This window comes from Schistocerca americana, chromosome 1, assembly GCF_021461395.2.
Source record: "Schistocerca americana isolate TAMUIC-IGC-003095 chromosome 1, iqSchAmer2.1, whole genome shotgun sequence".
NCBI lineage: Eukaryota > Metazoa > Arthropoda > Insecta > Orthoptera > Acrididae > Schistocerca > Schistocerca americana.
The window spans coordinates 461,047,641-461,065,190 of NC_060119.1; the positions used below are offsets into that span (position 1 = coordinate 461,047,641).

Below are 17,550 nucleotides of genomic sequence, written 5' to 3' on the forward strand. Positions count from 1 at the left end.
GCATTACAGCAGTAGTTACTACACGATAACTGCAACAGAATGCTCGTGTTTCGCAATATAGCCACCAGGGAGCAGTGGTGGAAGGAAAGCGGCGCAACAATCTCATACAATGAAGTTGAACTTTTTGTGGCATGGCAAAAGTTGCGTCTGTGAAGATGCCTCACTAAAAAGTGGGTCTACACGCAAATCCAGTGTGGCACTAGCTGTGGTGACACTTCCGTTGCATCTGTCTACCCGGCTTAACTGACGAACTGTTGTGCATTAAAAATATATTACTCACTGTTGATATCTCTATCGACACAGTACTATCGATATAGATGTACCATATGACACAAACCACTGCTAACTGCTTTATTGTTATATATCTTATATGAGTTAAGCAGAGAGATTGGACATTTTGAGAAAATTAACAATGATACAGGCAGATAACATGTAACGCCTAATGAGGCAAAATAATGAAGCAAAATACGAATATGAATGTAGTGAATAAAATATTTGGTGGTTCTTGTATCTTTGTGCTATCAGCTATTCTGCTGAACTTCGACGAGAAGAGGTTTATTGATCCTATGAACGCCCTGTATCTCAGTAGTAATTACTCGCTTGGAGGTGTTTAGGATATACGGGAACAAAAAGCTGCGGCCTTCAGAAGTAAAGAGTGCAACTTAACTTTGCCTACGACAGTACAATTACGTGTTGCGCGGAGAAGCATTTCGTGCGGGTTGCTTGAAAGGTAGTAATGACAAATGTCAGTGAAGAAATAGGCTGATGTACCTGTACGTTTAAAGGAGAATGCTAAATCTTTCGATGCTTACGCTCCAATAGTAAATTGACTGACGCGTTTCATGGTTGTTAGTGTGAGCGGGTTGTGCGACTCGGTTCTGTTTTGTTTGTGAAGAACGTTATGTAATTTTGTGAATCACTGAAGTTGACGATAATTATCATTTTCGCTCTTAGAAAAAGTTGAAGCAAAATGTTTAAATTATAAAACCCTCCATGCCCTTTAATCAACCAGAACCAAGTGCGTCTGTACCACTGTGCAGTAATGATTTTTTTTTTTTTTTTGGGAATGTTAGTTTTACTTAGCCCTTTTGAATCGGGTGTCTGCGAACCTATTCATTCCTTTTTCAGTTAATGATGCATAAGGTATGATGATGTATTTCCGCACTGAGCGGAATGTGCGCGTTAGAACGCGTTTCACCGATCCAGGTAACACACTGGTAAGACTTTACTTGCATTCGGTAGGACTGCGGTTAAAATTACCGGTTTGGCCATTTACTTTAGATTTTCCGTTGTTTCAATCGTTTTAAGTCAAATGCTGGAATAGTTCGTTTGCAAACGACCGGCCGATTTCCAGCTTGTCCGAGCCTGTGCTGCATCAGTAACTACTAGACATTAGCACTTAATAAGACTTAAACCCAGATGTTCCTTACATGATTCAGAAACTATGCATAATATAAATTGCTGTTTACATACCACTTATTTGATGCCTTAAGTTAATTTCCTCCGTTAAAAATCATGGTTAGAATATGAATAACAATCTTGATATCGTGTAAGATAAAAATCAGAATTAAAGAAGATGAACAGAGAAATGTAAAACTTGGAACAACTTTCGTGGATAGATAAGCCTTCCAGACATTGTGAAAGATTCATACCAACATTCTCTGTCTGTTAGTTTTATTTATAATACAAACTGTGTGCTACATGAAACTGCAGTCAAATATAGATGGAAACAGTTCCACATCGCAGCAGCAGGAGACCATAAATACAGCCATGTAAACCAAATCTGTGACACATAAATAATAATGGTAGTGGGTAATTGTGCTCTGATGTAAGACTTGTACTTATGAAACTTGCTAGAATATTCTTAACTAATAAAACTTTCTACTAAGTTACTATTATCTTTTAATACAGAACTTTTAAAAAAATACACTTAAAATATTGTTTAGCATCAAGGTTTGATTTCTTGTCTTCAATTAACCAATTTGATATTTTATGTACGTTAGATTATTGAGATCCCAGCAAGAGTGGAGAACAATCTGATACAAAGTTTGCATACTGTATGTAGCTACTGTTTCAGTAAGTTAAAACTGGATTGTGATCTTCTGTTGAAAGTTTCTTTTGGAAAATCTCTAAATAGATATTATGAAGTACAGTTTTTTTTCCCCAGGGTTTTAGACTTCGTGATTAGAAAGGCACTTGTTTTCTGAGCATCATCTAAGATACAATGTTTAGTGACCATGATGATGATATAGCAATGGTGTGCAGAAAGGGCAAGAATTTCACTGTGAAAGCCAGGAAAATATTAGTTTGGTAGAACTAATAAATCGTCACTGACATTCTACTTAAAATATGAAATTGAAACAATTAGATCAGATCCAACAATTATAAAGATTTGTGGCCGAAGCTAAAATGATCATAAGTTGCACTCTATGTAAACATATGAAGGTTAAAAGACTACAAAGAACAATGTCAGCTTAAACATACCATTTGAAAAATGTAGTGAAAACAGTGACTATCATTCTAACTAGAAATGAACAGCACCACAGTCATCTTTATCAAAGATTTCTTACACAATGAACAGCCTGTGTGATGGTAAAATAAAGATGTGCACCCAAATTTATAAAGAAGAAAATAATGAAGACACAGCATCAAATAAGGTCCTGTTGCAGGATCCAAGAACATATTTCCACCTCCTAAAGTAATGTTCGTGAATGAAATTAAACTTCTCATGGAATATTAGTCCATGTCATGAAAAGCCACGCATAAAACATAGCCTCCTTTTTGCACAATCTGTATCTTGCAAATAGTAGATGCATTGAACAGGTAGACTTTTGCCTTTGTATGTTACTGAAAGCTAACTGGCACTGTGCAAAAATGTTGCACTCTTACAGAGCATTTTGGCTAATATTCAGTTGGTTTAAAGAATGTTTTACCGTTAGATCCCAATATGTTATACTGGATGGTGAATTTTCGGCAGAATGGAAAATAACATTGGAAGTTCCTCAAGGAAATGTAATAGGACTGTTTAATTTGTGCACACACAGATATTTATGAAAAAGAAAATTCCCTTGAGAAAACTATACAGCTATATCACAGAAAGGCTGGCCAATACTTAACATCAGGTAGAAAAATTCTCGGTTTTGGTGGTATAAGACAAGGGTCTTTCATCAACATTGATCTTCACCTCAGTGAAGCTCTCATTCTAATGTCAGTGCATATAAAACCAGCCCACGCGTGACAAGACCTATTGTTTGACATCAGCAACCCATGCTGTATCAGATGCTCCCTTCCCTACAGCCTAGGCATGAACAGCAAACATCTCTAACCCCACCACCAAATCCATCAACCCATACAACAACCACCTCTCCCAGGTTTACCTCTTGTGCAACTATCGTACAAATCTTATTCACAGAAAAATCTCCTGTGTAATCTCCTCCTTTTACTCTATGACTAGCACAACTTGCCTTGAGACATTTTGAAATGGCTTGTTGTGTCACTCCCACTAATTGTGCTAATTCTTCTTGAGTTTGACGTGAGTCTTCACTCATCAATGTCTCCAATTCTGCTTCTCTGAAAACATTCTCTCTGCCATCACTATGCCGGTCTACAACATTAAAAATCGCTGTTCTTGAAGTGTTGAAACCACTCATGACACGTTCTTTCATTACTTGCGTCCTTACTGTGTGTACTTGAGAGCATTCGATGAGACTCAGCCGCTGTTTTCCTCAGATTGAAACAAAACAGTAACACCTCCTGCAAATGACAAGAATTAGGCTCATAAACTGACCTTTTTGATCAAGAACAACTTTATGATGCAGACACAAATCGACTAATGTTTGAATGAGGTTATGTTGACTGAGGTCCAAGCTAACTGTCTGATGACTGCGATATGTTTCTTTCGGCCACTACTTACCGTTGTCGCCACCTATTGCCGGAAGCAAAGTTGTACACCTTGTATAAATAATGTTCAAATGGGATCAGTAGAAATATCCATTTGCTGATGATGCTAGTGTCTGCAGGAAATGTTTTTAAAATTATAATTTTAACTGATCAAAAGAGTGGTCCAAATTAGTTTAGTGTTACATTGGCTTAAAAGTACGTGTTAACAGGAATTGCATTACAGAAGAGTTTTCCAGCAGTGCCTAAGTAGTGCAGCTACATGTTGGTTACAGACATAGCTTGTATGTGAGGTAGGGCAAGTGAGCATAGGGAAACCGAAACATAAGGGCATTCTATGAAAACATTGAACATCAAACCGCACAGGGGTGTGTTAGTACTATACGTACTTGGCTTACTATCAGTCACTAATGCAGCTGACAACAGCTGATACCAAAATAAAGTGCAAAAAACTTGATAGTCTGGATAACCACAGCCACAATAAGTCATTGAGAAATAAAATCATTTCAGCTGTAATATTCTTTTATCGTTAGGCGCTACTGGTGTCTCAGCATATACAGGTGCTTCTTCAGATGCTAATCTACACTCCTGGAAATTGAAATAAGAACACCGTGAATTCATTGTCCCAGGAAGGGGAAACTTTATTGACACATTCCTGGGGTCAGATACATCACATGATCACACTGACAGAACCACAGGCACATAGACACAGGCAACAGAGCATGCACAATGTCGGCACTAGTACAGTGTATATCCACCTTTCGCAGCAATGCAGGCTGCTATTCTCCCATGGAGACGATCGTAGAGATGCTGGATGTAGTCCTGTGGAACGGCTTGCCATGCCATTTCCACCTGGCGCCTCAGTTGGACCAGCGTTCGTGCTGGACGTGCAGACCGCGTGAGACGACGCTTCATCCAGTCCCAAACATGCTCAATGGGGGACAGATCCGGAGATCTTGCTGGCCAGGGTAGTTGACTTACACCTTCTAGAGCACGTTGGGTGGCACGGGATACATGCGGACGTGCATTGTCCTGTTGGAACAGCAAGTTCCCTTGCCGGTCTAGGAATGGTAGAACGATGGGTTCAATGACGGTTTGGATGTACCGTGCACTATTCAGTGTCCCCTCGACGATCACCAGTGGTGTACGGCCAGTGTAGGAGATCGCTCCCCACACCATGATGCCGGGTGTTGGCCCTGTGTGCCTCGGTCGTATGCAGTCCTGATTGTGGCGCTCACCTGCACGGCGCCAAACACGCATACGACCATCATTGGCACCAAGGCAGAAGCGACTCTCAGCGCTGAAGACGACACGTCTCCATTCGTCCCTCCATTCACGCCTGTCGCGATACCACTGGAGGAGGGCTGCACGATGTTGGGGCGTGAGCGGAAGACGGCCTAACGGTGTGCGGGACCGTAGCCCAGCTGCATGGAGACGGTTGTGAATGGTCCTCGCCGATACCCCAGGAGCAACAGTGTCCCTAATTTGCTGGGAAGTGGCGGTGCGGTCCCCTACGGCACTGCGTAGGATCCTACGGTCTTGGCGTGCGTCGCTGCGGTCCGGTCCCAGGTCGACGGGCACGTGCACCTTCCGCCGACCACTGGCGACAACATCGATGTACTGTGGAGACCTCACGCCCCACGTGTTGAGCATTTCGGCGGTACGTCCACCCGGCCTCCCGCATGCCCACTATACGCCCTCGCTCAAAGTCCGTCAACTGCACATACGGTTCACGTCCACGCTGTCGCGGCATGCTACCAGTGTTAAAGACTGTGATGGAGCTCCGTATGCCACGGCAAACTGGCTGACACTGACGGCGGCGGTGCACAAATGCTGCGCAGCTAGCGCCATTCGACGGCCAACACCGCGGTTCCTGGTGTGTCCGCTGTGCCGTGCGTGTGATCATTGCTTGTACAGCCCTCTCGCAGTGTCCGGAGCAAGTATGGTGGGTCTGACACACCGGTGTCAATGTGTTCTTTTTTCCATTTCCAGGAGTGTATATACATATAAGTGAAAAACAATTATGTATAAAAATGTATAATCCCAAGCTAAGATGAAGCCATAATGATAAATGTACTCACTGGAGTCCATGTGTGATACACATAACATGTTAGAGGTAGATCCAGAATTCATAGTCACTCCGATGGAATGAATTATCCACAAAAAAGTATATGTCCTGAAAGTGATAAAATATGGTAGGGACCACTCCCGTAAAACCTATGGAGAAGGGTAAAAAAGAAAAAGAATAGTGGAGAACAATTTTACATAAGGGCACAATGCATAAAAAGGAGGTGTCAGAGACATCAAATGTCACCATGTAGATCTGATCAACTACTGTCACTTCCTATCTAGGTGACTGTTTCATTGGCTAAAAAGTTTTTGATTGCCGTAATAGCATCATGTCAATGAAAATGGACTGCTGTGTATGGGTTCCCATTAAAATCTATAATCGAACATGAAAGCAAGTATAATCCATAACCTGAAGGTTTAGGTAGCAACCCAAATAACTTTCACATGGCATGAAAATCAGGCAGATGGAAAGGGAGAAGCTGTTTGTAGTGCAAGAATGACAATATGTAAACAAAATTGTACCAAAGAAACAGGCTGACATGCTGCAGATATCGAAGGGACATTGATGACTGATTCCAAGAAAGGAACTTACCAAAAATACTGGTGGCCATTATTGTGCAAAAGTGCAAACCAGAATGCCCAAGCACTACTGAGAAACACAAGGAACTGACCAGCAAGCAGCAGGGGCATGTGCGATGGAATGTGCACGCAGACACAGAAGTGGGAACAATATGGAACTTATGTGTCAAACTCTTGCAGGGTAGATAAGAGGGCTGGGTGGATCCCTTGCAATTAACTTGAAGTACAAATGTTAATATGTCCCAGAGTGAATCTAGGGTGACATGCATATGATATCTACCTCTTCGAGATTGTTTAAGGTATTACCTTTATTTTCCCTGTGCAAAATCTGTAAATTATTTGAAAGATTCTTAAAAGAATGACACTGTTCCAAAAGGTGAGAACTTAAGGCTGATTTTGAATGTTCCAAGTAGACATACTCTTCGAATCTAACATCAAAGCTTCTGCCCATCTGACACATATCTCAGTGAGCAGTTGTCACATGTGGTATTGTACATAGCCATAGTTTTGAGTTTATCACAAGTGATGTGTCCTTTGTGCCTATATTTTTGACCTACAGTCATGGGTATAAAGTACGCAGCCTCAGTATTCTTCAGTCTTAAGCATCTGCCAACTTTGTCAGAAATCTTATTAAGATATGGTATTCTGTTATATGTACGCGTGCCAGTTCTGTCTTGATTAGCATTGGTGAGTATTATGGTCTGTTGTAAAGAGTCTTGAAAAGCATATATGGTAATAATATATATATATTTTCCCCCCTAAGGATGTCGTTATAAATGGAGTAACAAAATTTCCATCATACCCATTTTGATGCCATGTGCAATTTATTTGTGTTTGACGTGGATTACACCTGCTTGTTACAGTGCATGTTTGATTCTAGGTTTTAATGAGAACCCATACATGGCAGTCCATTTTTATTGATGTATTGCTATCATAGTGGTCAGTGGTTTTTAGCCAGTTGACTGTCACTTAAATAGTGTCTGATAGCGATTGTTTGCCTCTGCATCATGACGTATGATGAATGCCTCTTACACCTCTTCCTTAGCCATTGTGACAGTATATAAAATTTCTCTTCATTGATTTTACCCTTCTCCAAAGGTTTTAGGACATACCCTTTTTTGTGGATAAGCTATTTGATGGGACTGGCTATGAAAGCTGGGTCTTCTCATAATATGCTTTGAATATCATGACTTGATTCTAGTGAGTACATTTTTCATTACAGTTTCATCTTAGCTTAGAATTATACATTTTTCTACATAATAACTTTTTTGTTTATGTGCAGCTGTAAGATCTGTGAAACTGGTACTGCCTAACAATAAAAGGAGATTACACCTGAAGTGACTTTATTTCTTACCAAATTAATGGTTAATATTACTGGTCTTAGTGTCTTCCTTCCTGACTTGGCAGCATCAGTTGTGCCATCTCCTGCCTTCATCTAGCAGCACAACTTGGTCACTGTTGTTTGGATTATTTGCCCTTAACTGTTATACATATTGATAATCCAGATATTGCACTAGATTGATTTGGGATTGCTCTGTCAGATGGATATACAAAATTTCATTTAATTTTTTTTTTTTAACAAGGAAAAAACTTCCCATTGATAATGAGCTTTGCAGAAAACACTTTGTGATTAGTATTCTTGGACTGACTCCATTTACACACTACAAAATGAAAACTGCAAGTATCTGCCAAAATACTGGGGAGAATTGTCTGATGACTGTCCAAAGAGACACCCTATGGGTGTCCTTTTTTGAAGGCGAAGTTAAAATTGGTTTGTGATTTCAGTGGCAGCGGGTACTATTGCCAATGTACAGCCATCCATGCTTCACAAGGAACTGCACACACCTACCAAACAGGCAGCACTGCCAGCACTTTGCACTCAAGAAAGAACTGTGATTGGATGGTCGTTGGCCACTACCACTCGACTTGCTGAAACATCAGTCGCAAAGCAATTTTAACCAGAGTATAGTGAAAGGTATCTGCATGCAACCTTGCACAGTCTGCAAGTTTTTGTTGACCCTACAGCTCCCTAACCTTCTGTCTTTAGGAGTCTGGAGATGTTCAGAAACAGGATGACTGTGTCAGTCATGAGGAAACACAACACTGATAACTGATATTTTTAATGTAGTAATGTATACCATTGTGTGATTATGTTACTCCCTAAAGCAATATCAGTTTTGACTGTATGAAACATATACAGCTTAATTGTATTTTGCTTGTCTCTGATATTATTACATATGGGAGGCACAGGCTTGTTCCCTTCATTGTTTTTCTCTCTACATGGCACTGTATGTTAGTGTCCGAGTGCCTTTTCCCCACACTATTTCTGCAAACTGATGATGACAAAGTGCTTACTGTGTAAAAAATGCTTTTGACTTAAGAAACCACGCGCTAGTCTGGATTTGCAGGCATTTGGAGTTATGTTCTTCCCCAAGCATGACAAATTTTTTTGCCACTGTACCATCTTGTTTGACCAAACATCTGAATCAGCTGTGATTGTTACAGTTTTCTCCTCACTTATTGGCCCCATGCTAACAAAACTGTACCTCAAAATTTTTAATTTATTTTGCTTCAGAGGTAAGTGAATCTTTCTATTTTTCAAAATAATACAAGTGTAAATTGTGTAAAGAACTGCTGCAAGTGCCAGATTAACGTATAGTGCTCAATTTGTAAAAAGAAGTTGAGTTTTATTAATTTTTAGGTTTGTTAGTACCTGAGGTGCCCTTGCATCCAGTTTCACCTTCGTGTACTCCAGTTATCTAAAACTTCAAAACAGAATCCTCTGAGTGTGTTACAGTATATTCCATTTTCAGTATTGTTTCTGTAGTTTATCATGTAAATTTGAAATTATATTGTGCAGATAAAATAGTTGTTACTCTAATGTGAGAGGTCAGGAGTGGCTTATTAACTCAAAAGACATTAAAATTTTAGTCATTAAGCTTCATAAATTATTGTTATTATTATTAGTATTAGTCTTTATAACACTTGTCCAAAATTTTTACTGTGGTGATTATGAAATACTGTTGAGTAAACTTTGCAGAAGGCTGCTTTTTACCAAATTGTATAAGTGTAGAAGAGAGGGCAGGTAGATAACTCTAGTAAATCAAAGGTATGTGTGATGTATGAGGACTGTTCCACTGTGGGATGGATGTGAAAGAGAAATTTCTGGCAAAATATCAGTTCAGTAATGAGGTGAAGTGTCCACAGAGCATAGCACGACTTGAGATCACAGGAAGTCACAACATACCTTCTGAGTTCCTCAAACCAGTCAAATGTTTAAGGATTTTGAGCTAATGTCAAAAACTGTCATGTAAGACATCACCAAATATCCACACAAAGCATTATTGGCACCTTGCCCAAGACAGTATTAATTAGCTGATAAAAGTGAAAACTATTGGGCAGTAAGTGTTACATCTCGTGCTTGCGCTTTGTTGCCTATGGTAGTATGCAGAATAGGAAAAAAAAATTGAAGAGGTGCTGGTCATATAGGCCTACCAGTTTTATCTCAAAAAGTTAAACCTACCTGAGAAACAGTTGCCCTTTTTTTGCTGACATTAGGAAGAAAATCAGAATATTATCACAACATTTGTGGACGGAGATAAGCCTTCAACAATGTAAGGTGGTATAAGATCAAAAAAATGTGAGATGGACATAGCTTAAAGAACAGGAGGAGGAAAGTGATCTGCGTTTACCAAAATAAAATAGGGTAATAAATATGAAGAGCAAAAAAAAATGTTATTTAACTTGGATATTGAAAAGTAATGAGGGACATGAAAGTATCAAAAGGAGGAAAAAAGTGAAACTTCTTGGCAGATTAAAACTGTGTGCCGGATCGAGACTCGAACTCAGGATAAACGTGTTGGAGGAACAGATACCAATGGTAAGGTTTGTGAACTATATTGTTCATCTTTTGAGAAAGTTAGGAAGACATAAAATGTGTAGAAAATGAATGTTTCACTCTCAACTGTGCAGTGTGGTGCTTATTAAAGTTGTGTGTTGGATTGGTACTGAGTTTTGTGGAAAATGTGCTTACTGACTGAGTTACTGAGAACAGTAGGAGAGAAGTACTTGCCAACTTGAAGCTGTGAAGATGAATTTTACATCACACCTGAACAGAACAGTTGCTAAGAAGCTGTGGAGATGGGATGTATGTCATGCCTGAACAGATCAGGTGGTAAGAACATTGGCCACAAAAGGCAAGGGCCCTGGTTCAAGTCCTAGATAATTCACAGTTTTAATTTTTTGGTAAATTTAAGGACGCGGAGAAGATATACTAATTATGATGGATGCAAACACAAGACAAATATGGCTTAAGGATAAAAATAAGCTGAGATGAGAGTAATAAAGAATAATAAAAAGCAGAATAGTGCCTTGCTTATGATCAGAATTGAGGGATATCCAGTTGTAGAGGAAATGACTGAAGCAAGAAATAAATCAGAAGTTGGTTGATGCAAGTGAAGGAAAATTTATTGGACAAAATACATGTTGTAGTAGTAAATACTAAAAATTTGTGTCTTGAAATGCAGCAGTATATGAAAGTAAAACATGCACCTCAAGAAAGTCAGTGGGGGGGGGGGGGGGGGGGGGAAGTAAAGCCTTTTAATCAGACGATTTAGAAGAATAGTAAAAGTTAATTTATCAGACAGAAAGCACAAAATGAAATCAGTAATAATAGGTAAGAAAAGAAGTTTGTGGGATGCTAGAAGAACAATATATGGCACAAGCAGAGTTCTGTCCATAGGAATATTTTTTTGGCATCATCTAGGCCTACCAACTCATGTGAAAATATGCTTGTTTGATTTTATGATCAGTCATATTCATCCATGCATGTAATTGCCATCTCGATGCATAATCAGATCTTTCAGCAAGAAAAGTAGCCCAACTGTGCAGAAGTATACACAAATGGCTGGAAGGGCATGTTGAAGACTTCCTAGTGCTATGTCAGATTCCAAAGTCACCTGTTCTTAACTCTAATGAAAATCTGGGGATAACCTCAAATGTGGTGTTCACTTTGTGTATGTTCTGCCACATACCCTTCATTACACGAGGGAAGCATGTGAGGAGCATGGTTCCAGGTTCTTACAGGCACCTGATTGAGTGATTTTCTTGTAGTCTAGTTGTGTGCACTGCAAATGGCACTTTTGACACTACAACAATAATTTGGCTTGGCAGACTAGATGTAGCTTTTTTGCATGTAGTCAAAATGGAAGATTTAGTGGAATGCATATGGAAAGAGTAAGTAGAGTATGTATACAGAACTGTGTGAAGGGTCTATTGAATACACATTATGATAATAAATACAACATACAGATGTACAGTGCATACACAAACACAATTTTATCATTTTACAGCATTGGCCACAATATAGCCACAGAGAGGTTGGAAATTTTTTTTATTATATACAGATGAAAGCCACACTTAAAAACTACTTTTCTGCATAGTTGCCATTTAAATTAAGGCACTTATCGTAGCGATGGATGAGCTTGGAAATCCCTTCATCGTAAAATTCGGCCGTCTGCGCCTTCAACCACGTGGTTACCTCTTCTTTTGGGACAGAAAAGGTGTGATTTTTGTGGATTTCCTGGAAAGAGGCACTACAATAAACTCTCAAAGGTATTGCCAAACTCTGCACAACCTCAGAAGAGCAATACAAAACAAGCGCAGGGGAAAGTTGGGCTCAAAGATCTTGCTGATTCACAACAACGCCTGGGCCCACACGGCAAATGCCACTCATGAAGCATGAAGTTCTCGAATCTTTTGAGTGGGATTTGTTTCCTCATCCGCCGTACAGTCCCGACCTGGCACCGAGCGATTTCCACTTATTCCCAGCAATGAAGAAGTGGTTGACTATGCAGCATTTTGATGACGACGCACAGCTTCAAGAAGAGGTAACCACGTGGTTGAAGGCGCAGGCGGCCGAATTTTACGATGAAGGAATTTCCAAGCTCATCCATCGCTACGATAAGTGCCTTAATTTAAATGGCAACTATGTAGAAAAGTAGTATTTAAGTGTGGCTTTCATCTGTATATAATTAAAAAAATTTCCAATGCTTTATTTATTTTTAATTCCAAAACATAATGTACTTTGTGGATAGCCCTCATAGAAAACATACAGATATACTCCTTCAGCTATTTGTAGCTGATACATAACTTTGTAAACACATTTTATACAATACTGTTGTAATGTTACAGAATTTGGAGCTAAATAAGTTCTCATTTTATTCATTCATTCACACATTTTATTATTTAAATCCAGTCGAGAAGCAGAGCCTTCAGGGATGTGGAATGATTCAAGGGTACATTAGCAGGCATCCAGTGCAGGCCACATGAATTAAGTATATCAACAACCAGTCATAACTGATGACAACTACACACATTACCAGTTATAGGATTTTTATAATAGGAGAAAAGTAGCTCCTACGAGCAAAAAAGTCGCAGATGATTTTATTACACTCCTGAGTTGCTATTTCTATCTGGTACTTCAACAGCGTATACAGTGTGTTAAAGACAAGTATTGCATATTTTGAGGGGTGATAGAGTGGATCAAAACAAGAAAAATGTCCAGTAAACAGTGGTTCTAAAATGCATACCGTAAGAGTAATTAGCACTTCTTCATCATAACTACTGTGAAACACGTTTTCTGCTGCAAGCTCTTGGCTGTTATGAATGACCTGCAGAATGCAGTAAACAAATGGAACACATTCTTCTGTAACTGCAAAACAGCAGGACTTCTAATGTAACCTGTCTGCTGTTATTACTATTTTATTACTAGATCTGTATCATTCACCAGTCATGACTGGATAGGCTGCATCAAGATTACACACAAACACATGAGTTTTTACAGTTTTTCAAATACCATACCAAGAAAATTGTTCACAATGACGACATACACTGATAAACCAAAACATTATGGCCACTGCCCACTGAAACTTCAAATGCCACCTGGTGGCATTGTGGGCATGTGACATAGTAACAAAAGTAAGTAAGGTGGAGCAAACATGGATGGGGGATTGCCCTAGCGAAGATATGGGCTGCAAATGGGGAAATCCGTTGAGATAAGTGACTGTGACAAAGGGCAGGTTATTATTACACAGAGCCTGTGAATGAGTACCTCAAAACCAGCAAGGCATGTCGAATGTTTACGTGTTACTATTGTAAGCACTTACAGAAAGAGGTAGGACAGTGAAACTACCATGACTCTTTACAGATCATAGGGTTCAGAGGCTTGTCTGCTCTGAAAAATAGGATAGACGGTGATGTGTGGCATCTCTGCCAAAAGAGCATAATGCTGGTGCACTTACAGGTGTGTCAGAGCACCCCATTCATCACATATTGCTGTACATGAGCTCCACAGCAGACCACCCCTATGTGTTCACATGTTGACCCAACAACATCATCAATATGATTGGAGCGGACAAGGGACCACCCAGAGTTCGACAGTCGATCAATGGAAACGTATCGGCTCTCGGGTGAATCACAGTTTTGCTACACTAGATTGATGGTCATCTCCACAAATGTCATCATTGAGGTGAACAGCAATTAGAAACAAGCAGCATGCCATGGGTGCATGCTGGCGGGAGCAGTATTATGCTATGGGAGGCATTTTCCTGTGCTTCCATGGGACCTGGGGTAGTAATAAAAGACACACAGACATCTGTGAACCACCTGCATCCCTTCATGCTTGATGTCTTCCCCGACAGCAATGTCATCTTTCAGCAGTATAATTGTCCATGTCTCGGAGCCAGAACCATGCGCCAGTGATTCGAGGAGCATTGTAGTGAACCCATATTGATGTTTCGGCAACCAAATTCACTGGATGTAAATTCTTTGGAACCCATCTGGGTTGCTATCAGGCAACATTATTTATTTATTTTATTTACACATAAAGTGCCATAGGACCAAATTGGGGAGCAAATCTCCAAGGTCATGGAATGTGTCAGTACATAAAATTACAATGTAAAAATAATAACAGATATAAATAAATGGTTTATGAAACCAAAAAAAAGAGTCAAGCCATAAGTTTAAATAAACACAATCAATAACACAAAAAGAATCAGCTTAATTTTTCAAGGAACTCGTCGACAGAATGGGAGGATTGACCCATGAGGAAACTGTCCAGTTTCAATTTGAAAGTGCGTGGCTTACTGCTAAGTTTCTTCAATTCTTGTGGTAGCATATTGAAAATGAATGCAGCAGTATATTGCATACCTTTCTGCACAAGAGTTAAGGAAGTCCGATCTAAATGCAGGTTTGATTTCTGCCGACTATTAACTGAGGGAAAGGTGCTATTCATGGGAATAAGGTGCTATTTGTTAACAAGAAATGACAGCAAAGAATATATATATTGAGAGGCCAATGTCAAAATACCCAGACTCATGAACAGGGGTCGATAACAGATTCGTGAACTTACACCACTTATTGCCCGAATCACACATTTCTGAGCCAAAAATATCCATTTAGAATGGGAAGAGTTACCCCAAAATATAAAACCATACGACATAAGCAAATGAAAATAAGCAAAGTAGACTAATTTTCGTGTTGAACGATCACCTACTTCAGATACTGTTCGAACAGTTAAAATGGCAGCATTAAGTCTGTGAACAAGATCCTGAATGTGGCCTTTTCACGGCAGTTTACTATCTATATGAATAGAAATTTGAACTGTTCAGTTTCACTAATCATATGCCCATTCTGTGAAATTAAAGCGTTGGGTTTTGTTGAATTGTGTGTTAGAAACTGCGAACACTGAGCCTTACTGTGATTTACCGTTGTTTATTTTCTACAAGCCATGAAATTATGTCATGAACTGCACTATTTGGAACTGAGCCAATGTTGCACAAACATCCTTTACTACCAAGCTAGTGTCATCAGCAAACAGAATCAACCTGTTATACTAGATGGCATATCATTTATGTAGATAATGAACTGTGTATGCAAATCAGCAACCCATTGTTTATGTGAATTACATGGCCTGTATGTAGACATCTAATGCCACATACCTCCACAAACCCACCAACAAACTGTCGGATCCCTGATACACAGAATCAGAGAAGTATTTTGTTCCAAAGACAGACAGACAAGCTATTAAGCAGATGATCATAATGTTATGGCTCATCAGTGTATATAACAGGTGAAAACAACATTGTTTTGTCCAGTCAACTTTGATCACTGTTGAAAAATTCTCTAATAGAGTATAATGGATGCTGTTTCAAATCCTGTGCAATTTCTCTTTTGAATAATCCTGGCAGCAGACAGAATGTAAATTCTTTGGTCTTTTATTATTATTATTATTAATTATTTTTAAGCATTCACATGTCCTTGCAACCTGGAGTGTTTCCCTTTAACAGCAAGCTATAATTAATGTGGCTGTGAAATAGTGCATAATACACTGTTATCAGGTAATGGTCAGTAGGTATATTACACTGGAGAGCTTGAAGCATGTGTAAACTGTGTGCTCATTCATTGATCGTTTGCTGTTAATCATGGAGCCCAGCAGTTTGACAGCTCTCCTATTATCCTGGCATCCAGCTGAGGCTGCATATCAGATGATGCATTGTATCTTCATTCATTTTATTTTTGAGAAACCACTCTTTGATGTTTCAAAGGGCACATCTGTTGCTTGTAGAGCTTGTGCAGCAGTTTTTCCTTTGGCAAAAAGGGTGGTGTCATCAGCAAACTTAACATTTGGTTGTTGCAACCTATATCATTGACATCAAAACGATATGAGAGAGATCCCATGACAGATCCCTTGGTGTTTGCCATGCCCCAATTTTTGTTCTTCTGAGATTGTTCCATGGACTGACAATAACTACCTTCAATTTTAAAGATAAGCATGAGGAGGTGCCATAACACTCCAGCTTATTAAGCAGAATCTTGTGTGGGATGCAGTCAGATGCCTTGCCGATGTCACAGAGTGTCAGTGCCCCACTTTCTCTGTCCTCAAATCCCTGCCTTATCTTTGTAATTTAACTGTTGCTATAATTGTTGACTTTCCTTTGGAAAAGCCATACTACATGTCCTGGAAGAGGTTATTGTCTTCAAAGTAACTTAGTATTTGGCATTTTATCACAGACTCTATTACTTAAACTAATATTGCGATTATTGAAATTGATCTAAAACTGGACATTTCAAATGGGTCACCTTTTTTGTAGACTGGTACTGTCTGTGCTAGTTTCAGAAATTCAGGACCACACCAAAGGATGATCATTTGTTGATTACTATGGCTAATGGCTGGGCAGGCTCTACAATAATTTTCTTCAGGACTCTGCAGGACAAGCCACAGATACAAGGCATTTTCAGAAAGTAAGTACACTGTGACCATAGTGGGCAATGGTTTTTTGTTTCTTGAGGATTGACAACACTGAGTGGTAGACTGGAGTCTCCTCACCAAAGCGAGAATCACAGGAACACATTAGTACGTAAACTCATGTTGTAGTGCCAAGTTGTGTGAAAGCTGTCAGTAATTAAAACCCCTCCAAGTGCTAGCCAGGTGTTCGAAGATTTTCAACAAATGAGGATGTGATGTAAGCAGTTAATGGCTATTTTGAGGAGTTAGACAGTTTTAATTATAAAAAGGGTATTGAACTTATTGAACATTGCTGGGAAAAGTGTATAGAACTGAAAGGAAATTTTGTTAAAAATATATACATTGTTTCCAAAATTTTTGTGTTTTCTTTGTTGGATCGGGTACTTATGGGATCACTCTCATACATTTTAAAAACATTTCACAAACTTATGAAAATACAGACTGGTTCCATTAAAACTAATGTATACACTGCATGTACCCAGAACTCTAAATGTGGCCATGGGGCACAACAGGGGAATGTGTCCTCATTTGTTTACTGCAATTTGTAAGTCATTCATAGCAGCAAAGAACTTGCAGTACAAGTGTTCATAGCTCTTACGGTATGCATTTCAGAAATCTGTTTACTGGACATTTTTGTCTTCTTTTGGTCCATACTACCACCTCTCAGAATATGGAACACTTTTTTTAACACTGTATTT

The 17,550-nt window shown here is 39.3% G+C and overlaps 1 protein-coding gene across 1 annotated transcript in view; it reads left to right on the plus strand.

The window, feature by feature from the left end:
- The first annotated feature begins 512 nt into the window (after positions 1-512).
- LOC124603273 (sedoheptulokinase-like) overlaps positions 513-17,550 on the plus strand; it is a 107,265-nt gene continuing 90,227 nt past the window's right edge. Inside the window, exon 1 of the mRNA XM_047136385.1 lies at positions 513-730. The gene's annotated coding sequence lies outside the window, so the exon portion shown is untranslated. The remainder of the gene's footprint in view (positions 731-17,550) is intronic.